At 34.1% G+C, this 24,070-nt stretch overlaps 1 protein-coding gene and 1 long non-coding RNA gene across 9 annotated transcripts in view; both read left to right on the top strand.

The window, feature by feature from the left end:
* Positions 1–24,070, top strand: part of LOC127878914 (LIM and calponin homology domains-containing protein 1-like) — a 159,205-nt gene that overhangs the window by 66,187 nt on the left and 68,948 nt on the right. The window lies entirely within an intron of this gene.
* On the top strand, positions 11,053–12,352 carry LOC127878936 (uncharacterized). The gene is made up of 3 exons (XR_008048852.1): positions 11,053–11,253; positions 11,543–11,832; positions 11,978–12,352. It is a non-coding gene; the product is annotated as an uncharacterized LOC127878936 (long non-coding RNA).

Here is a 24,070-nt window from a genome sequence, read left to right as displayed (position 1 = left end):
TATTGAATAAATAGGGGACAGGTAAAGTTTTAAGGAATATTAGATTCTGGCTAATTGGCAAAAGGTTTATTGTTCATGTCATAAGAAGCATTTTTAGAAAGAGTGGACATGGGCAGAGAAAATCGCTAACCAAATCTAATCTAAAAAGGATGTAGGAAAAGTTAAAAATTTGTAAAGAGACATTTATTGAAACATTCAGAAAAGATTCCTGATAAGTCACCAATAAATTAATAACTGGTTGAATCACACATTGTTTTTAGCTCACTTTAGCTTAAAGTAATTTTAATTAGATAAATATTTGAGCTATCACAATAGAAGCCAAAATTATGACTCAATCTTGATGAAAATGGGTCAGAATGTTTAGGTTGACAATATCTAAGTTTTGCCCAAATCTGGGTCTTATGTATCTTAAAACTAAATTAACAGGTCAAATCCTTTAAAAACTTCCTTACCACTAAAGAAGGCTCATTTATGATCCAATCTTTATGAAATATGGTCAGAGTGATTATTTTGACAATATGAAGGCTGTTTTTCAAAATGATCAAGTGAGTCAAAAAACTATATCACTAGATAAAGTCTTTTTGCTGTACCTTGAACTCACGTAAGCACTTTTGGACCATCTTGGCTCTTTTATATATAAAAGAATCTATTCTCTGCTACAAAACAGGTATGTTGAAGTTCTTATAAAGAGCAAAGTTGGATACTGTAATTAATAAACACTCGTGATCATTGACTTTGACCTTGAAACTTGCCGTGTTTTAACGTGTATTTTAAAGCATGCAGATTTGTTCCCTGAGATGGAACGCTTAAGATGAATTATCAAAACATTATAGGCTGCACTCTTCAGGGGATATATTAATTCATTTTGCGGTAAAATATGAAAATGCTTTTCAGGCTAGCGGTTTTGAATTGGACTAAAGCGTATGTTTACGCCGCATAATTATGATCCATTAAGGTGCTTGACTTAATTTTAAAGCAAATGCTGTCACACTGACATTGGAATGTCTTATGCAACAACATCATTTGCATGTGGTTATATGATGATTTTAACAGAGTTATGAAATTCATGACTGATGTTTCATGGCTAGGAGACTGTTACATTTTGCAATCATAAGTTAGTTACGACTCTCAAGTCTGTTAAGATTCTACCAATTTAACATTTTGCGTTTGCATGAATCCATGCAACTGGTATACTAATTGTAACTTAATTAAAAGGATTTTCAGTTTTGTTTGGTAAACATCAATCTCGTATGGTCAACATCAGTCTTGTATGGTCAACATGTGGTCAACAGCAATCTTGTATGGTCAACATCAGTCTTGTATGGTCAACATATGGTCAACATCAGTCTTCTATGGTCAACATTAGTCTTGTATGGTCAACATATGGTCAACATCAGTCTTGTATGGTAAACATCAGTATTGTATGGTCAACATCAGTCCTGTATGGTCAACATCAGTATTGTATGGTCAGCATCAGTCTTGTATGGTCAACATGTGGCGAACATCAATCTTTTATGGTCAACATCAGTCTTGTATGGTTAACATCAGTACTGTATGGTCAACATCAGTCTTGTATGGTCAACATCAGTCTTGTATGGTCAACATCAGTCTTGTATGGTCAGCATCAGTCTTGTATGGTCAACATCAGTCTTGTATGGTCAACATCAGTAGTGTATGGTCAACATATGGTGAACATAAGTCTTGTATGGTCAACATCAGTATTGTATGGTCAAGATTAATCCTGTATGGTCAACATCAGTATTGTATGGTCAACATATGGTGAACATCAATCTTGTATGGTCAACATCAGTCTTGTATGGTCAACATCAGTCATGTATGGTCAACATCAGTATTGTATGGTCAACATATGGTGAACATAAGTCTTGTATGGTCAACATCAGTATTGTATGGTCAACATAAGTATGTTATGGTCAACATCAGTATTTTATGGTCAGCATCGGTCCTGTATTGTCAACATCAGTATTGTATGGTCAACATCAGCATTGTATGGTCAACATTAGTCTTATATGGTCATCATGTGGTCAACATCAATCTTGTCTGGTCAACATCAGTCTTGTATGGTCAACATGAGTCTTGTATGGTCAACATCAGTATTGTATGGTCAACATTAGTCTTGTATGGTCAACTTCAGTCTTGTATGGTCAACATCAGTATTGTATGGTCAACATATGGTGAACATCAATCTAAAATTGTATGGTCAACATCAGTATTGTATGGTCAACATTAGTCTTGTATGGTCAACATCAGTCTTGTTTGGTCAACATCAGTATTGTATGGTCAACAATTTGAAAATGGTTTGATGCAACCAGCATAAAACCTGATTAACTTGCAGTCTGTTCTAGTTTTATGCTGTTTGTTTCTTATCAGTATCATATGGATGGAAATAAAACCTTTAAACTTGAATCTGTTTAGAAGGTCTTTAATTGAATATGATCTTGAAATGAATACATAGGACAAAATTCATATCTGGCAAAAGGTGTATTGAGTATTTTCTGCATTTAGTTGTTATTCCTCTGGAGTAAATTGAATATAAAGAACACTAGGTTTATGCACCTAGCATACAGTAAAGCATAATTATATTCCACTGTTAACACTGTGTCAGTGATCAGTGCTTAATCACTAAAATATCAATAAGTCTTCAATCAGGTTGCAAACTGAAGAATCAGTTCGGTAATTAACATATGAACACATATAAATAGAAGTTGTTCATGACATTCTAAATGAATAGGGTGTAACTACGAATTCATTTTAGCTTTCAATAGAGCGGAAATACATTTAACATAATATCAAATAACAAATATTTAAATTAAACTTGTCTGCCTGAGCATTGCCTAGACGTGGAATGTGCACATAAACATCATTAATTCATGCAACAATCCCAACACAGACATGTTTGGTGCATCCGAATCTTCACTTGCATTTTCTCACGATCAATTTATGAAGCGCTGCATCATGTGCATTAAAACTGGTGATTACATCTCCACATATTGATTCTTAGTGACAAACGGAATGTCTCTGCAGCAAAAACATGGTTATTATAAACTTTATTGTTGTGTTAACAGCATAATATAACACAAGGTTGAAGAACATGGCAAGTTCCGTTACATTGATGGTACAATACTTCAGGCATTTCGGCGCGTTACTTTAATGGTACAATAACTCAGGCATTTCTGTGCGTTTAGTCATAGCACTTTACAAGTGGACCCTAACAGTAAGATGATTGTTTGTATTACCAAGTTTAGTTGACAGGATGCATTTGAAGTCCTGACTTTCTTTGTCTCCCCAAACTGTGTCAGAAAAATACATTTTATAATAATTATGCTCCCCATATATATATATGGGGAGCATATAGTTGCCAGTTTGTCCTTCCGTACTTCCGTACGAACTAAATTCTTGACCGGAGCATTACTCTAAAACTACTGAAGGGATTTACTTGAAACTTGAAATATAAACAGATGGCAACTAGGAAAAGTGCAGTGACCAAGAACCATAACTCTATCTACCTTAGTTTTTGAATTATCTTCCCTTTTATATAATTTCAAAGTAAATTTTTGTCCGGAGCATAACTTAAATTCTACTGAAGGGATTTACTTGAAACTTGAAATGTAAACAGATGGCAACTAGGAGAAGTGCAGTGACCAAGAACCATAACTCTATCTACCTTAGTTTTTGAATTATCTCCCCTTTTATATAATTTCAAAGTAAATTTTTGTCCAGAGCATAACTCTAAATCTACTAAAGGGATTAACTTGAAACTTGAAATATAAACAGATGGCAAGTAGGAGAAGTGCAGTGATCAAGAACCATAACTCTATCTACCTTAGTTTTTGAATTATCTCCCTTTATTTAATTTCAAAGTAAATTTTGTCCAGAGCATTACTCTAAATCAACTAAAAAGAAGTACTTGAAACTTATATAAACAGATGGCAAGTAGGAGAATTGCAGTGATCAAGAACCATAACTCTATTAACCTTAAGTTTTGAATTATCTCCCTTTATTTAATTTCAAAGTAAATTTTTGTCCGGAGCATAACTCTAAATCTACTAAAGGGATTTACTTGAAACTTGAAATATAAACAGATGGCAAGTAGGAGAAGTGCAGTGACTAAGAAACATAACTCTATCTACCTAAGGTCATTGGGATCAAGGTCAAGGTCACCAAAGCTAATAATAGATTTTCCTTCACACTTTTGTTAAAGTTTCTCATAGCCCCTTCAATACTTTACCGATCTCTTTCATATTTGGCATGTAGGTACCTTGCATGGACCTCTACCTTTTGATGACGTTTGAGGTCACTGGGGTCAAGGTCACCAAGACTAATAATAGATTTTTCCGTCACTTTTTTGTCAATACTTTACCGATCTCTTTCATATTTGGATGTAGGTACCTTGCATGGACCTCTACCTTTTGATGACATTTGAGGTCACTGGGGTCAAGGTCACCAAAGCTAATAATAGATTTCCCTTCACACTTTTGTTACAGTTTCTCATAGCGCCTTCAATACTTTACCGATCTGTTTCATATTTGGCATGTAGGTACCTTGCATGGACCTCTACCTTTTGATGATGTTTGAGGTCACTGGGGTCAAGGTCACCAAGGCTAATAATAGATTTTTCCATCACACTTTTGTCACAGTTTCTCATAGCACCTTCAATACTTTACCGATCTCTTTCATATTTGGCATGTAGGTACCTTGCATGGACCTCTACCTTTTGATGAGGTTTGAGGTCATTGGGGTCAAGGTCAAGGTCACTGAGGCTAATATTAGATTTTCTCAAGGTCTCACTTTTTTCCCCACAATTAACCCATCTATCGACAAAGCATCATTGGGGAGCATACATCAGTTTTACTGATATCCTTGTTTATTCTGTAAAGATGGAGATTCATAATGATACCTTGGATTGTATTTCATTTAAACAAATGTTCATCTTTTTTGTTGATGACAGCTTTAAAACTTGATAATCTAGAAAAAAAAATCTTGATTCAAATAAATTGTTAATTGTTGAAAGGTACATTTTAAAGCAAATATCAATAAGATATATTGTGTCAAAACCAAATTAGTAAACGTTTGTTTACATGCTTCTTGTTAAGTAATCATGTCAGTGAACAGTGCTTAATGTCATAAAAATGAATATTAATGTTTTCTTAAAAGTTGCTTTGTTATTAAATCTATGACACATTGATATATTGTTTCAAAGGGCATAGATAACATAGCAAATACATGGTTAGCTGAAATTATTCATTAAGAAGTCGTCAAGAAAGGACTTAAGCGCCTTTGACAAATCTGTAGTTTAACTTTTCCAAACTTGATCAATTTCCCATGGCGAAATTAGCATTACGGCTATTTTGCTAAGTCATTACATATGCTTACACTCTTAAATAAACATACATGTAAATAAAAAAATTAAATAAAGTATTGTATTTTTGTTTTAGTTATGTAGAACATTTAAAACATAGTTAATTTCATTCAGTATAGTTAATTTATTAAGTGCAGTCTTTATCTGCATTATAATTGTAACAAAGAAACAACATGATTCACAAACATTGCATGCTAAATAAAGAAACTTACACGCATATCACAACAAATGTATTGTCAATAATGTTCATAATACCAATCTGTTCCCAAACAATGTGATGTCTTTCTGACTTCTAAAACAGATGATGTTATGAAGTGATCAATATAAAGTATGTCATATTGTTTGGCACCTTACAATTGCTCAAAGAATAAGTGTTCATGTTCGTTTGCAGTCAATGCTTCAAGACAAGTGACACTTTCCTTGACTGGTATTTCCGTTTCCTTGTCATCTGCATAAATCTCACCTCCTTTGCTGCATAGTTAATATAAAATCCAAGCACTCATGAAAAATCAAAGTCTCAATTAGACATGTTTGCATGGTGTGAAAATCTGACAGCAGTCCATGTTTTTAAATTAAGACCGTTGTCAAGCGTGAACTTGGAACAGATTCATTAATATTAACGAATATAATTATATGTGTTGAATTGCATCTGTGTTATTTCACAAACTACGTATTATAATTGCAGAGCTGATTTACATAAAAAAATAAATTAAATGTCATGGTATAATGTATCTTGACATTAACAGATTTCAAGAAAGCTTAATTTTTTTTTTCAAAACTTAAGGGACTGAAACGGAAATTGCCAGACAAAATAAAATCATGTGCACTAGTGCAATTCAACAATTGCCAAAAGTAAAAGTAGATTAAATTGAATTTAAAAGCTATTAAAATAAATTTTAGATGAAAACATAATTCAACAATTTATAAGCCATAATATAATATTTTTTTTTAAGTTTATTTAATAACAAAAAATGAACTGACAACATCATTGCCTACAAAAAACAAAATCTGAAATATTTTTTAGGAAACATTAAAGTAAGAGGAACCAAGTATTATACAGCAATTAAAATGCAGGCTACATGCAATCCTAGTTGATGGGGTGGTGTGAACTGACCTGGAGTCACATTGTGCACCCAGGCATGTTTAAGTATTACCACAGCTTCTTGACTTACCAATTGTGCGTGACACGGCAATATACCTATAGAAGTTACATGTATTCAGTGACATTTGACTATATATATTGAGGCAGATATCTGCTTATAGAGCAGGGCTTTATAGCTTGTTAACTTGGGAGTAGAGATAAAATCACAATCCACATAATGTTTCTTTTTTCATACATATTTCATGATGTTTGGCATTGTTCTTGAGGATTGTTGTCTCATGCTAAGCTGATATGACTTCTGTTTCTGAATATGTTGATACAGGCTATTTAAATTGTCCTTAAAATGACTCAGAAATGTAAATACCATAGGATTAGTATTTGTAGAATAAAACTAGGCTTTTAGTAGTGTATTCAAGTTAATTGACATTTTTTGATTTGTATTATGAGCTTCTGACTTTCTTAGGAGGGCCCTTTGGGAGACCATTAACTTAGCGAATATTCAGATATAAAAAAATCATTATTTACGGAATTGAGCCCTGGGTTTACTGTATAAAGCAGCTATATGTATATGTGTGCAATTTTAGTGCACACACAATATACTTGTATCTTAGTATGGGTGAACAGGTAAAAATGTTGAAAACTGATGTTTTTTGTCATTTTGGCATGTTACATTTTGTATGTTATATTGCATTGCTTGGTAACATAATTAGTTGAAAAGTAAAGCATGCATTGTGACTGTGTATAATTGTCACACATTTTCATAACAAACTAATAGAAATTGATGAAATCTTATTGGGCAGTTATTGTCTGATTCAGCGAGTAAAATAATGCAAATCAACCCTTAACTCTTTCCCCCATAAGAAACAAAATGGCTTTTACAAACAGCATAAAACCAGAACAGCCTGCAGGTAACTCAAACAGGTTTTCATGCTGCTTGCTGCTCATCAGAGCTAAGGGTTGGAAATGAAGCCTAAAAAACTTGAATATAGTAAGAAAAGTCTTCAATCAAATTTAAATTTATACTTAGGCACTACAAATGCGTCAACATACATATCTAAGTGGTAAAGGGTTAAATTTTATCGTTTGTAATAGTTGAAGAAATGCCAAGACATGAAGCTATAAAAAAAATAGAAATTATGTTTCATAAATTATTGTGAGGGTTTTGTTAGTTAATTCTTATAGACACGTGACCTCGTGATGCCTTCCTCTTATTGAATGGCTACAATTGCACTTGCAACTGGCACCGATTGTTACATATTTCACAAAGCTTTTGACGATAAAATTGAGTCATTGATTGTCATATTTGTATTATTTAATGCCCTTTTTAAGAGCTCGGTGAAAGGAACTTTTTATTCCTGTGTACAATAAGTTCTATTGTGCCTAATGATTTCTCATTTGCAAGAAGTAATTATACACTGCTTCAAAGACGGGATAGCCAAATAGACCAGAATATCCATTTGTTAGTTTGGTCATCTTTAATATGTGTGGAACCAGAGGCTATTGAGGCGCTCTCTCAGGAGGACTAAGAACTAGTAGTCAGTATTTTGGAGAATGGCCTTTGTGACTCTCTATAAGTAAGGAGAAAAACAATGACCTCATAATACACGAATGAAGACATGATATCCTGAGGACATTAATTGCGTCACTTTATCAGCTTTTGATAATTAACCTAATTTTGTTTTTAATCTATATTTACCAGTTATTTGATTTTTTAACTTTTTGATTGAGTATGATAACTTTGTTTTTTCATCTAAAGGTAAATTATCAGTTGACTGTTAGGATCCCATATACTTTGTTGTCTGTTAGGATCTCATATACTTTCTTGTCTGTTAGGATCTCATATACTTTCTTGTCTTTTTCTGTCCAATAAGTGTTGTATTTTGTGGTAAAAGCAGCTCTGAGGTAATAAAAGTACGTTAAAAGTTAGCTTTGCATTTTGCAGTAAAAGCTTCTTTCAAGTCAAACTGAACACTTCTTACATTTGTTTAGTCAAATATTTCTCTTTTACTCTTGAACAATTTAACTGCCATTAGTTGCTAGGCACACTGGGCATTTTGTCGTCTTAGGATGTTATTTATTACCTGGCTTATGATAAAGTGTTATATAGATACCCTGGCGAATGTTCGCGATGTAAATTGATTTTTGAAGTTGGTATTTTGAGATATAATTGTGGGGCTTATAATTATTTCCGAAATGAAATGTGGTTGTGGATTTTGTTATAGAGTTTTAAGATAACATCTTGAATTCGTTTAATAAGCTTTAAATTATCTGTCTGGTTATTGAAAACATGTAATGTATCAACATAACAAGACATGTAGTATTATTATTATTTGCTGTTAAAATCTGCATTTCTTCCGAATAATCAGGAAATTTGATAAGAGTGCAGTTCTTGCAGTAAGGAGTTTTGTTTAATGCTTTCGAATAATATCACATGTTTGCCAGCTTTTTGAAAGAAATTGATTTATTAAAAGAATTACCTGCTAATGTTAAACTTAGATTTAAGATTTATGTTTTCCTGTTTTAACAAAGGAATAACGAATGTTTATAATTTTCCTACGCTATTCAACCAGATATTATATATTTTCCTCATCATTTTGCAATGCCTGTACCTGTGACATTGGGTCATACAACTCTAATTTGGGGAAAAACAATTTTTATAACTTTTTAACTTTTGGTAATAGAACTTACACAAAACAGTGAAATTCAAACATAAAAATAATAGTTACCTGGATATTTCAAGTTAAAAACTCTTATATTTTGTAAATTATTATCCTTATTATCAAACATCAAAAAGTCTCCATCATTTGGGAATTCTCGGACCCAGGATTTGGGCGAAAAAGCCCTGAAATCAGTTCTGTAAAATAATTCAATAAATATTAACTAAAAACCTTTAAAGGGCTACTTAAACAGATAATACAGTTTTTACAATAGGTTTACCTGGGACACAGTTGTGTGTCTGTCTGTCTGTCTGTCTGTCCAAATGAGGATTCTGCCATAACTAAACATATTATACTGTTGATGGCCACTTCTTTAGCTCAGCTGAGCACAACTTGCTTATGGTTAGCTTTTGTGATCACCTTTAGTCGATTGTTCTTCAAGCATCTTGAATTGTTGAAATTTGCCCTGTGAACACTCAAGCAGCCTCATTTATTGCTGAAGCTTCATGAAACTTGGTCAGAACATTTGTCCCAATGATCATAAACTCAATAAGTTTTGAAACGTGGTTACGTGGGGTCAAAAACTAAGTCAAAAGATCAAATCAGAGAACAAACTTGTCAACTCTGTAGAAACCACATTTATAACCAAATCTTCATGAAACTTCGTCAGAACATATTGTTCAAATTATAATTCAGCCTTGTTAATCTGGATCATGTGGGGTCAAAAACTAGGTCAGTAGGTGACCTTAATTAACATGATGGTAAACACTTGACAGCCAACATTTATTGTCCAATGTTAAATTTGGTCAGAACATTATTCCCTTTGATATCTTAGCCACATTCTAAACTAGGTTGTTTGGGGTCAATAACTAGACAGCAAGGTCAAATTAACTCAACATTTGTGATTACTCTTAGAGCAATATGTATGGCCTTATTTTCATGAAACTTGGTGAAAACATATAATTTTGTCCTCATGGTATCTCAGATCACTTTGAATGCCTGTCATGTGTGGTTGCAAACTAGGTCACTAGATTAGATTGAAAAAAAGCATGTAAACACTCTAGAAGTCAAATTTGTTAGTGCAATCTTCATGAAAGTTGCTAATATTTTGTTCTACTTATTTCTTCAGCGAGTCAGACTTGGTCCGTCCATTTAAAGACATGTTTGCCATGAGATTAGGCAGTTTACATTGAGAAACTTGCTCAGAATATGAGTTTTGCTTTGATTTGATATCTGGGCTTATTCCAAAATGATGGTTGGTTGTTTGGACTATTGTGAAACCTATGGAACACAACTTCTCAGTACAGTTCCTTGGGGTCTCAGGTGAGCGTCTTAGGGCCTTTGACCCTCTTGTTTGATCGGGGATTTCAAACTCATCTGAATGATAACACTTTTATGTAAATCACATCAAAGTTAGAACAAATTTTAAAATATTTATTACAGATTGATCTTTAATGTTTATTGCTTTTTATGTCCTCAAAAAGTATTTCCTACTGAACTTTTTATAGTTAATGAAAGATGATATAGCCACATTCTGTGATGGTGGTCCATTGCAGTTAAACTTTGTGACCCGAGTTGCACATTCTTCTAGTTTACTGGTAGAGAAGTATGGTTGTCATGACAGTCATTCGTTATCATAATCCCCACGACCAATAGCTAGGTCAGGACCATGTTAGAATTTGGAATCACTTGTGTTTAACATGGTTGGTCAGTTAGTCTGACACAATTTGTCCTGAAATGTTTGTATCTTTAACCCCTCCGGTGCATTTAATGTTTAAATAACTTAGCACAAATTGTTAACTTTATCAGATTGTTCATCATGCAATTACCATCAAATGGCTAGATAAGGTCAAAGTAATATTTTGAGGTCAAAGTTCAAAGTAAAAAGCTGTTGCATTTTTATGCCCCCCTTCGAAGAAGAGGGGGTATATTGTTTTGCACATGTCGGTCGGTCCATCCGTCGGTCGGTCTTTCGGTCCGTCGGTCCGTCCACCAGATGGTTTCCAGATGATAACTAAAGAACGCTTAGGCCTAGGATCATGAAACTTCATAGGTAGATTGATCATGACTGGCAGATGACCCCTATTGATTTTCAGGTCACTAGGTCAAAGGTCAAGGTCACAGTGACTTGAAATAGTAAAATGGTTTCCGGATGATAACTCAAGAATACTTAGGCCTAGGATCATGAAACTTAATAGGTACATTGATCATGACTGCAGATGACCCCTATTGATTTTCAGGTCACTAGGTCAAAGGTCAAGGTCACAGTGACTCTAAATAGTAAAATGGTTTCCGGATGATAACTCAAGAATGCTTACGCCTAGGATCATGAAACTTTATAGGTACATTGATCATGACTGGCACATGAACGCTATTCATTTTCAGGTCACTAGGTCAAAGGTCAAGGTCACAGTGACTCGAAATAGTAAAATGGTTTCCGGATGATAACTCAAGAATGCTTATGCCTAGGATCATGAAACTTCATAGGTACATTGATCATGACTGGCAGATGACCCCTATTGATTTTCAGGTCACTAGGTCAAAGGTCAAGGTCACAGTGACTGGAAATAGTAAAATGGTTTCCGGATGATAACTCAAGAATGCTTATGCCTAGGGTCATGAAACTTCATAGGTACATTGATCATGACTGGCAGATGACCCCTATTGATTTTCAGGTCACTAGGTCAAAGGTCAAGGTCACAGTGACTCGAAATAGTAAAATGGTTTCCGGATGATAACTCAAGAATGCTTACGCCTAGGATAATGAAACTACATAGGTACATTGATCATGACTGGCACATGAAAGCTATTCATTTTCAGGTCACTAGGTCAAAGGTCAAGGTCACAGTGACTCAAAATAGTAAAATGGTTTCCGGATGATAACTCAAGAATGCTTACGCCTAGGATCATGAAACTTCATAGGTACATTGAAAATGACTGGCAGATGACCCCTATTGATTTTCAGGTCACTAGGTCAAAGGTCAAGGTCACAGTGACTGGAAATAGTAAAATGGTTTCCGGATGATAACTCAAGAATGCTTATGCCTAGGATCATGAAACTTCATAGGTACATTGATCATGACTGGCAGATGACCCCTATTGATTTTCAGGTCACTAGGTCAAAGGTCAAGGTCACAGTGACTCGAAATAGTAAAATGGTTTACGGATGATAACTCAAGAATGCTTATGCCTAGGATCATGAAACTTAATAGGTACATTGATAATGACTAGCAGATGACCGCTATTCATTTTCAGGTCACTAGGTCAAAGGTCAAGGTCACAGTGACTGGAAATAGTAAAATGGTTTCCGGATGATAACTCAAAAATGCTTACGCCTAGGATCATGAAACTTCATAGGTTCATTGATCATGACTGGCAGATGACCCCTATAAATTTTCAGGTCACTAGGTCAAAGGTCAAGGTCACAGTGACTCGAAACAGTAAAATGGTTTCCTGATGATTACTCAAGAAAAATTAGGCCTAGGATCATGAAACTTCATAGGTATGTTGATCATGACTGGCAGATGACCCCTATTGATTTTCAGGTCACTAGGTCAAAGGTCAAGGTCACAGTGACAAAAAACTTATTCACACATTGGCTTCCACTACAACTGACAGCCCATATGGGCGGCATGCATGTTTTACAAACAGCCCTTGTTTTAAAATAGCCGTTGTCCATACTTTTTATGTTCCCCCTACTTTGAAGTATTTGGAAATAACTTTTTAGATTATCTATCTGAAAGAAACTGTAAGTGCTTTCAAGAACTGGATGTCTGCCATAAAGTGCACGGTCATACTTTAAGATCATAGGTCAAAATTAAGTTAAAGTTTAAAATACAATATATGATAAAATATTTTTAACCAGGTTTTCCGAAGGAAATTAACCAGGGTTTTCCGAAGGACAAAACTGGTTATTAGATTGGCGAATGCAGGCGGGCTGGCGGGCGGGCGGAACAAGCTTGTCCGGGCCATAACTTTGTCGTTCATTGTGAGATTTTAAAATCATTTGGCACATTTGTTAACCATCATTAGACGGTGTGTCGCGCGAAAAAATTACGTCAATATCTCCAAGGTCAAGGTCACACTTTGAGTTCAAAGTTAAAAAATAGCCATAAATTAGCTTGTCTGGGCTATAACTATGTCATTCATTATGAGATTTTAAAATCATTTGGCACATTTGTTCACCATCATGGGACGGTGTGTTGCACGAAAGAATCACGTCAATATCTCCAATGTCAAGGTCGCCACGACTAAAAATAGATTTATTTTAAAACAAACTTACAAAGGGGGTTAATTTTGTTTGTTCATTTCAAAAGTTCAGTTTGAGTTTTCTCCCTTTATCAGATTTTTTTTCACAATGAAAACCTGGTTTTGTGACAATTTTGTCCCTTGTTAAACATTATAGTGGTTTATTGCCTAAAGTATGCCTGTTTAAGGATTTTGAGATTATTTCATTTGCCCTTATCTTATCAGTCAAAGGTTAAGGTCACAATTGATGTGTAACACTAATCATTCAGATTTCAAGGTCACAGACCAGTGTCACAAATAAAGTTTATATTAGTTCAATATTAGTGAATATTAATCAATGGTTAAATATCATCCATAAAATTTCCAACAAGTTCCCTAGTACAGTAAAAAATAAGTTAAACAATTATTCAAAACTTATGAGGAAAAAGGCAACATATATTCAGGAATATCAGTTACAGTGATCTGAAGCTGGCTTGGTTTGTTCAGAATCAATGAAAGCAAACTTGAAAGCTACCTAGCAAACATAAGAATGCAAAGAATAGGGCAGCTAATTGTGAACATAATGTTGAATACTTTTGCATGTCATTGATTTCAGAATCTGTTTCACTCTTGCTGAAAGATTTATTTGGTTTGGTTTCAAATGTGTATTGATTTTGTCTTAAAAAAGCTTGAGTGCTTGTTGAAGGCAGAAGGCTGAAAATATTAGTCATTTGTTTCAACTTATTTTTCCTAAAAGTTTGGGTTGCTATGTCTGCAGAACTTTTTTTTATGCCCCAGGTAGGGTGGCATACAGCAGTTAAACTGTCTATCAGTCAGTCCGTTCGTCGGTCCACCCGTCCATCCCTCCGAAAACTTTAAGATTGCCCATTACTTTTGCAATACTGAAGATAACAACTTGATATTTGGCATGCATGTGTATCTCATAGAGTTGCACATTTTGAGTGGTGAAAGGTCAAGGTCATCCATCAAGGTCAAAGGTCATATATAGTCAGTCTGTCCGTCCGTCCGAAAACTTTAACATTGCCCATAACTTTTGCAATATTGAAGATAGCAACTTGATATTTGGCATGAATGTGTATATCATGGAGCTGCACATTTTGAGTGGTGAAAGGTCATGGTCAAGGTCATCCATCAAGGTCAAAGGTCAAATATATGGCTTCAAAACGGCGCAGTAGGGGGCATTGTGTTTCTGACAAACAAATCTCTTGTTAATTACCTTTTTGAACGTTTCCAGATTAAATAAGAATATGTAAAAACTTGTAGAAATTTAGCACATTTTCTGTAGGTGATTTTAAGTAACATAAAGTTATTTTAGCTAAATTGCTCAAATGTAGCAAAAATACTTGCAAACTTAATGGATATTTTAATGAATTAGCAAGAATTATTTATTGATCATTAATTATCTATAGATAACTTGGGGAAACAAAAATTTGGGTTTGGACCAGTTAGTTGAAACTGGTCACCTTTTTTTTTTCTTTAAGAGATATAGAAGTTGAAGTGTGTGATAGGTTTTGCAAAATTAGAAGTGTATTATACATTTTCATCTAATAAGTACAATTTGTGTTGTTGTTTTTTCTGTTTGTTTTTTTTTTTATTGTAGAAATGACCACGTCAATACTGATAGGTGGCATCATAAGAAATGTCATCAGCGCTAATTTAGGCTTCCTGTAAGCTGTTTTTTTCAGGAATGGCTTGAGAAATTTTCATGAAAAAATCTTTCAAGCGACCAATCAAGGGATAAAGAAATACAACTCGTTTTTTATTGTTGAAAGTCTTGTTTGAACTTTGCCGTAAACTCAGTAGCCCTAATGGGGTTGTCTTGGTGCTACTTATATCCTAGCTAGGACCTGAGCATGAATTTTACTGAATTTTGGAATGTGGATTTAAATTTTATGATCTAGGTATGTTAATGGTGTCATTTAAGATAATCATGAAAACATTAAAAGACGTCTATCGAATGATATTTTAGTTCACTGGCGACGTTTGTGAAGGCTGTGACGTGATGGTATTTTATATTCAAATTCTTGTTCTTAGATCTATTATGCTATTGGTGTTTCTCCTGTTATGTTACTGATATCCAGGAGTCGCAGATACCATTTTTGTCTAGTAGGAATAAAGGGAAATAAATATGGTAATAAATGTGAGTAAGTGGGGATCTTAATGAAGTGTTTAATACATACTTATGTCATTTAAACCATTTTCCCATGACTGGGCAAGAAAAGAATCCTGAAATGTCAATAAAGCAGTCCCTCTTTGAAAATGCACATCATTATGTGATTCTCTTTGTTTGCCAAGATATTCAATCCTATGCAGATAAGCATGTAAACTTGTGAAACATGTAGACGATTAAAACTGCCTTAAGTTGGTTTGCCACTAATTTGAGCATTCAAAAGGCTCTTTAGAACCTCAGGGTTTCAAAACGCAAAATTCCATAACAGAGGAATTGGGGTGTTTGTGCAACTCGACATTCTTTTAATAAATGCAAAAACAAACTCAGACATGCATTCATAAGCCTGGCTGCTTACCAAAATTGTATTACATGTAGAAGCATTATACGCACAGTGGACCATTTGAATGTTGATTTTGTTTGCAGTTGTGAATTTATCATTTTCCTGCTATAATACATGCTTAAGATGAGGTAGTATTATTTAATGGGGCATAAAACTGGAAATATTATATTAAAATATTTAAAGTGTTCTTACTGAAGTACAAATTGCACATCTAGTGTTGTATTTCCTCAACAAAGTTTGATTACCAAGAAACCTTGTGTGTCTTATTGGATTTTTAACCAGGTTTTCCGAAGGAAAAAACTGGTTATTAGATTGGCGAATGCGGGCGGGCTGGCTGGCGGGCTGGCTGGCTGGCGGGCTGGCGGAATAAGCTTGTCCGGGCCATAACTATGTCGTTCATTGTCAGATTTTAAAATCATTTGGCACATTTGTTCACCATCATTGGACGGTGTGTCGCGCGAAATAATTACGTCGATATCTCCAAGGTCAAGGTCACACTTTGAGTTCAAAGGTCAAAAATGGCCATAAATGAGCTTGTCCGAGCCATAACTATGTCGTTCATCGTCAGATTTTAAAATCATTTGGCACATTTGTTCACCATCATTGGACGGTGTGTCGCGCGAAATAATTACGTCGATATCTCCAAGGTCAAGGTCACACTTTGAGTTCAAAGGTCAAAAATGGCCATAAATGAGCTTGTCCTGGCCATAACTATGTCATTCATTGTGAGATTTTAAAATCATTTGGCACATTTGTTCACCATCATGGGACGGTGTGTCCCACGAAAGAATCACGTCAATATCTCCAATGTCAAGGTCGCCACGACTAAAAATAGATTTAAAAAAAAAAAAAAAACTTACAAAGGGGGTTAATTTTTTTTGGTCATTTCAAAAGTTCAGTTTGAGTTTTCTCCCTTTATCAGATTTTTTTTTCACAATGAAAACCTGGTTTTGTGACAATTTTGTCCCTTGTTTAAAATAAAAATCATGATCCGCATGGCTAACCCTTTAGTTATTTCAGCATAACTATTATCGTCATGATTGAAATACATTATGTTTCCCAAAATATGTGTTTTTTTCCAATGTTTAATATCCATTTTATACCCAATCAATTTCATTTTTATTGTTGTCTTCTTTTTCTTTGTAATCAGTACAAAAACAGAGATGTGAATTGATATAGGCAATTATTTTGTTGTTTTATTGTTACAGATCAAATTATGTTTATTTTGAGTATATAACTGAAATAATCAAGGCTAATGAAATTGTACTTTTAATAGTACATGTACTTGTTAATTTCAAATAAGGCATTCATCTCATATTAAACTTTGTTCTATGAGCAATTCTTTATTTTTTGTTTTACCTATTGCATTTATCAATTTGATCAATGGCATATAAAGTAGACACTTGCAAATATAATTGTATCATTTAAATTAATTTTAACAAATTCATTATTTTTTTCATGTATGAATTAAAACAAACAACCCAAAAATGAAAATGTTTCAATGTGTGCATGAACAGTGTTTAAAAATACAGTGAAAACATTTCGCCGTCACTTTTAATGAAAAAAGTGGTGGAAAAGTCCTTATTGTACCAAATGTACAGATTTTACAAATTTACATACAGAACACAAACTGAATATTGTGTGGGTGGGAAAAACACCAAAATGACGCCCATTTTAAGATGTCTCATTTAGAAAATCACATGTAACAGTGTCTAATGTAAACATTATCAAACAATACCCATCTAATATGTTATAGTTTTGCTAAAACTGCAGTGTATAATTGAGAAGAAAAAATACTGATTGAATTATAGAAAAAAATCCAACTTTATTTTCAGTTATCAGTCTGTTGTTGAAAACCAAAAAAGATAAAAGATAACAATATATCTCTGTGCGTACAATGTTACAAGCATTTAATATTTTCACTGTAATATTGCTATAATTAAAATAGGATTTAACTATCCACCTATGCAAAGATTAATGTTAATTTTAAATAATAAACACATTCCTGGTGTCTAGTTAGTTGGCTCTCATAAAACAGTAAATTAAGATCTGTTATTTCGAAAGCAAATATTTGTTTTGCAGTTGTAGACACGGAGTCTTCCATTGCATGTTTTGATGTTATGCGAGATGTTTCTGTCGTCAAGATTATGTGCATTGCTGAGCGCCAGGCTGCCATTAAATTTCACAAGATAGATTGAATAATTAATAACCTGCTTTTATTTTGTTTTATAACCAAAAAAATACCATTTAAAACCCTTATAGATAACTTGTGTAAAAATGGCTGTCCAGGAAGTGTGCTCATATTTAAATCAAACGTGACTTTAAATTAATCTGTTTTTAATTCGAAATAGCAGTTAACAATTATATGTTATCCAATGCAAAGTATTTAATTAATAAGAGGATTTTAAAAATGTCTTTTATAACCATGTTAAAAAATAACAACAAAAGAAAGTAATAGTGAAAGTATATAACTCGGGAAGCGGACAACGACAACGAGCGAGGCCTGGTATTGTAATGCGCATGGGGGGTTAGAGGGTTAGGGTAAGGGTTAGGGGTCAGGTTTGGGTTAGGGTTAACCCAAACCCTAACCCAACCTCTAACCCTTACCCTAACCCTAACCATAATCCAGGGTTATCTCCCCTATACCAGGCCTCGCTCGTTGTCGGTGTCCGCTTCCCATATAACTCTGTAAGTGTGAAAGGTTTGAAGAAAAAAATAAGTACAAAATGCTTCTTATTTCCATTAAGAAGGATCCAGAGATTTCTTCTTGTCAAAGGCCGCCAGTGGGAAGATTTCAGCAGAAAGGTTATGAACCAAACTGCCATAGATAGTGTTAAATTAAGAACTTCAAATAATCTTTAACTGTTTTGTTTTTTTGCCGTTTTCGAATGTCAAAGACTTACTGTCAGATCTTTGAAGATCAACTGAATAGCTAAAAAACTGAGTTATGGACCTTGATAAAAATCACTTTTTTGACAGTTGATGTTCTCATCGCAGTTAAAAAATGTCATCAAGTTTTCAGGTAACATAATATTTTACCACAATATGACTATTAACAGTTGATAACTTCATTAATATGTATCCCATGGAAATACATGTATGTGCATATCATCTGCAGACCCATTATATTCCATCATCCTATGCCATCATAATCTTAAGTTTTCAGTCTATTTTTGTCCATACATTCCTTATAACTCGTAAACTCGTTGACTTCATATTTTCTTCTAAAAACCACCTAACAGTTAATCATTTTCTAAATTTAGTCTTACATATATACAAATCCTTTAATTTACAAGTGCGTTTTTTTCAGAAAGGGAATTACAAAAGAGTTACATTTACCTTTTATCTCAAAGGACACTTAAATTGTTTACAATTATCTGGATAGAAGACAGTGTTGAGGCCCAATATTTGGAAGCAAATATTTTATCAATATCTTTATAACATTAATCTCATTACAGACCTTAAGATTAAATCATTGTGTACACTGTAGGCTGTAAAAGGCCTTTACCTTCTGTTTACATCAGACAGCTTTTATATTTATCCATTGACATAAGCGAAATATGCAGTTTGTGGTTAGCTCACAAGGTGTTAACATCGGCTTTAGGCACTAGACGCCCAATCAACATTTATTTGATTTTTGAGTTACTAATAATCGGATTGATTTTTCAACGAGTTGATATTAAGATTTCTTTGGGAGATAGTGGATTTATAAAACAAAGGTTTTGTTATATTAGGTGTGTCTTTCGACAGTGTTACATTCACTTAGGCGTTTAAAAGTGCTTGGAATGCATAGTATGTTTCAATGTAATTTAAGAACGAGCATTTGAACTGCTAATATAGTAAATGGGTATTTTGGGCTGATATTGATTTCAATCAATACATACCTGGATATCAAATATTAGAATTTAGAGATTTTTAGACACGGTGGACAAATTTATATCCTTAAAGTGGAATAATTTTAATCATTGATTGAATGTAGGTAAGAATGCGGTGTTTGTTGTGTATTTGTTTTTATAGAATTTGCTAGTGAATCAAAATGTGTAGACTTTGTAAATAATTTACTCTTTTGTTTCACTACTTTTGATTAGACCGATTGTTATATTCCTGAAGTGGTTTGAGGGAATCAAATTCAAGTTGGACTAAAATGTGGATTGGATTTCAGACCGTTTAAATATGCATGTACTCAACAAAGGTCAGATTATTTGGTTTAAATGTTTAGTTCCTGCACAGCCTTACTAAAAAAATTGTGTTTATTGGTTGGTAAGCAGTGATTCATTGAACATAATACAGTACATCTTTAATGGTTTTTCTTTATAATTTGAATAAAAGAGTGTCTGCCATTTTGTGGAATATGTGGTAGTGAAATATTATTGACATTTAAATCATGAACATTATTTTTAATATTATGTCCTTACACATTTATTAATAATTTTAACAGAGGATTTTTCATTCTGTCAAACTTATATTTGATAGTGTGTAAGGTAATCAGTGTGATATACACATCATAAAACTGATGGTATTTGCTTTGACATGCATAATATATTGGAATTTTGTGATCAATATTAGATTAGCATGGGTTATTGGTCTGGTTTCAAGCTTTTATGCATGTCAGTGAATTTTCATTTGCACAGTTTCAAGGAGAGGTACACATATATAGAATGTAAGGGATTGAAATGGAATTAAGCCAAGTCTAATATCCTTTGTGGATATTCAGACTCTGATATGAGCTTTTTGTAAAAAAAGGAATTGAATAATTAGTAAATTAGTATACATAATTATGGTAAATTAATTGACCATGCTAATGAAAATTGAACTGTCTTGATTCAGAAGTTGGTCTAAAAATTAATAAAGGTATCTGGCAAGTAAGTTTAACTGTGATGTTAACGTGGGTATTTCATATGGCGATCTGTCCCGGGATGATGTACATGTGGGTATTTGATGTGGTGACATTTCCTATCAATCCATTTTCCAAAACGGGTACTGGTTGGCTTCATTTATTAGCTCAGCTGTTGTCGTAGAAAACCTGAGGTATTGTCATAGCCAGCTCGTGGTCCGGCATCTGCCGTCTGCCGTCCGCGTCGTGCTTAAACCTAAACAAAGGCTCTAAAATCAAAGTGCTTTCCACATACAACTTTGAAACTTCATATGTAAATGCACCTTGATGAGTTCTACACGCCACACCCATTTTTGGGTCACTAGGTCAAAGGTCAAGGTCACTTCTGACAAGCTTTCATTTATTCAAAACTGCACCCACAGCTGAGCGTTGGCACCCGGTATGCGGTGCTCTTGTTCAGTTGTATCATGATCTGGATAATGAATTGAATGGAAGTGAATGCACCCGATATTTTTTGCATTATTGACCTCGTGCTCCCGGTCACTTGGTTTGTTGATTTTAGGGTTGGTTGGTTTATTTGTTGGTTTCTAAAATAAAAATTAAAAGTTAGTGGAGCAAAAAGAACTTTTACATTTTTTAAGATGTCTATTTTTAAATATCGAAATATTTCACCACCATGGAATGCATATGTCAACCCTTTTTCGCCCCTATTGATCAGCACATTCCTGAGTTATGTGCCCTTGCACAAATACATTTATATAGTAGAAGCATAAATTGTTCTATTAGTTTGTGGAGCAACTTATTCCACATTTCTCTAGCACTTAATTGAAACTTGAAAATTGTCTACATCATGAAGTGTATAAGAGCATGACACTTTCCATGCCCAGTGATCCACTCTTTCGTGAGTTATATGCCCTTGAACTTAGAAGTGTATATGGGATGTGCTCTGTGAAAAGTGGAAATAATGCATGTGCATAAAGTTTCGTCCCAGATTAGCCTGTTAAGTCCCCACAGGCTAATCAGGGACAACACTTTCCGCTTTTATGATTTTCGTTTCAAGAAACTCTCTTTTTAGCAAAACTCCAGTTTAGACGGAAAGTTTCGTCCTTGATTAGCCTGTGCGGACTGCATATGCTAATCTGGGATGACACTTTACGCTCTTGCATTAAACCCTCTTTCACAGAGCGCGGCTCATATATATCTGCAAGACACATTTTTTTCTCTGCCGATCTGTTGTATTCTGATTTATGTACCATTGAGCTTAGCCATGATCATGGCTGCTATTCCTGTGACAAAGCCTTGTGGGGGTATTTTTTAGTCTCTTTTTAGCTCCACTGGCCAGACTGGCCAGCGGGGCTTATGTCATGGTCCTGTGTCCGGCGTGGGTGCGTGCGTCCGTGCGTGCGTTAACTTTTTCTTCTTCTTGTAAACTACAAGTTCAATTCTGATAAAACTTCTCACAAAAGTTCCTGGGGTGAACCTCTTTCAAATTTGTTCAAATTATGCCCCTGGGGTCAAATTTGACCCCGCCCCGGTGGTCAATAAATTGAACATATGCTTATATAAAGCCTATTTTGTGCAAACTTTTACAATCTTCTTTTCCATAACCATTGGGCCTAGTGCTATCAAATTTGGTATGTAGTGACATTTAATACTTCTCTACTTAATGTTTGTTCAAATTATGCCCCAGGGGTCAAATTTGACCCTGCCCTGGGGGTAAAAAAATGAACATATGCTTATATAAAGCCTATTTTGTGCAAACTTTAAAAATCTCTTGTCAATAACCGTAGGGCCTAGGGCTACCAAATTCGGTATGTAGTGACATCTAATAGTTCTCTACTTAGTTTGTTCAAATTATGCCCCTGGGGTCAAATTTGACCCTGTCCCGGGGGTCACAAAAATGAACATACGCTTACATAAGGCCTATTTTGTGCAAACTTTAAAAACCTTATTGTCCATAACCTTATGGCATAGGGCTTCCAAATTTTGTATGTAGTGACATCTAATAGTCCTCTACAGAGAAAGTTACATGCTTGAGTACATTTCAACCCATGCGCATTGCACGCTCTTTTGTGCGATACAGGGCCATGATGGCCCTCTTGTTTGATTCAGCTGTAGTTTTTATCTAGTTGGTACAAATGTGGTAATATTTGCTTGAAATTAACAATTTTGTTTAAAATGCAATTGTTTAGTTATCGTTGCTGTTAAGAGAATGACCTTAGATAATTTTGGTTATCAATCTTATAAAACTTTTTTTTATGATATTCGGAAGCTCATGTCATCTGCATTTTTGTTTATGGTTACATGTGTTGCATACCTTCATTTTTATAATTACCTATGGCAGGTATCCATCATTAGTGTTAATATTTCATTATAATATGCTAATGATATGTTCATTGTTCGAAGCAGGTAATTTAAGAAGCATGGTAAGTGCATTTCTATCTGTCTTGTTAGATTGCACTGTATGGTTTATTTATGTGAATAAGTAATTGACAACATGAGAGAATGTGAGACTTGGCCATATGTAGATTGTGTTAATTATTCAGGTTCTGGAATTTTTGTTTTGTTTGTAAAGAGTTTAGATCTAAGTAGTGGATCATTATACGATTTAATGATGCAATGATGACATTATGAAATTTTGGGATGCTGTGGTAAATTGCAATTTAAGTACATTTCAAATGTGATATCAAGAATCATGATTAGGAAATGTGATGAATAAATCAGTGTCAATATGAGTTAAATTAATGGTGTGTGATTGTGTTTAATGTTATGCCGAAGGTATTTTGTTTTTTTAAGAAAAGATAGCCATGACAGTTCATTTAAATTATCATTTCAGATTAAAAGGTACTAAAAAAGATTAAAAGATTTTTTTAGCGATGATTATAAGAAGTTACTATGTTGTTGTTTTTTAAATCAATCAATTAGCATTTACAATTTGTCTATTCTCAAATATGGCTAATATTTTGAGCATAATTGCAGTTTCATGTTGTTCATTAACTAAATTTTTAGTTTGCGATAATCTTCATCGACAGTATATATGCAGTTTTTGGGGTGATATTTAGCTTAAAGAGTTGTTAAGATTATGTTGTGCAGATTAAACTTTGCAGTCCGCACATCAGGGAAAACATTTTCTGCCTAAACTAGAATTTTGCTAAGACAAAACTTTACACTCCTGCATTAAGCATGGTTATGGAGGCTCATTAGATCACGCCCAGTAAGGCCCAATGAACTCGAGAAGATTCTTTCCAAAATTGTTCAAATCAATGTCTCTGGTCATCTGAATTTGCCCCACCTTGAGGTTATAGGTATTTTTTATATGGTAAACCTTCAAAATTCTTTACC

This window comes from Dreissena polymorpha, chromosome 4 (genome assembly GCF_020536995.1).
Source record: "Dreissena polymorpha isolate Duluth1 chromosome 4, UMN_Dpol_1.0, whole genome shotgun sequence".
Taxonomy (NCBI): domain Eukaryota; kingdom Metazoa; phylum Mollusca; class Bivalvia; order Myida; family Dreissenidae; genus Dreissena; species Dreissena polymorpha.
The sequence above is the reverse complement of the archived record's forward strand: the minus strand, read 5'-3'. Positions and strand labels throughout refer to the sequence as shown.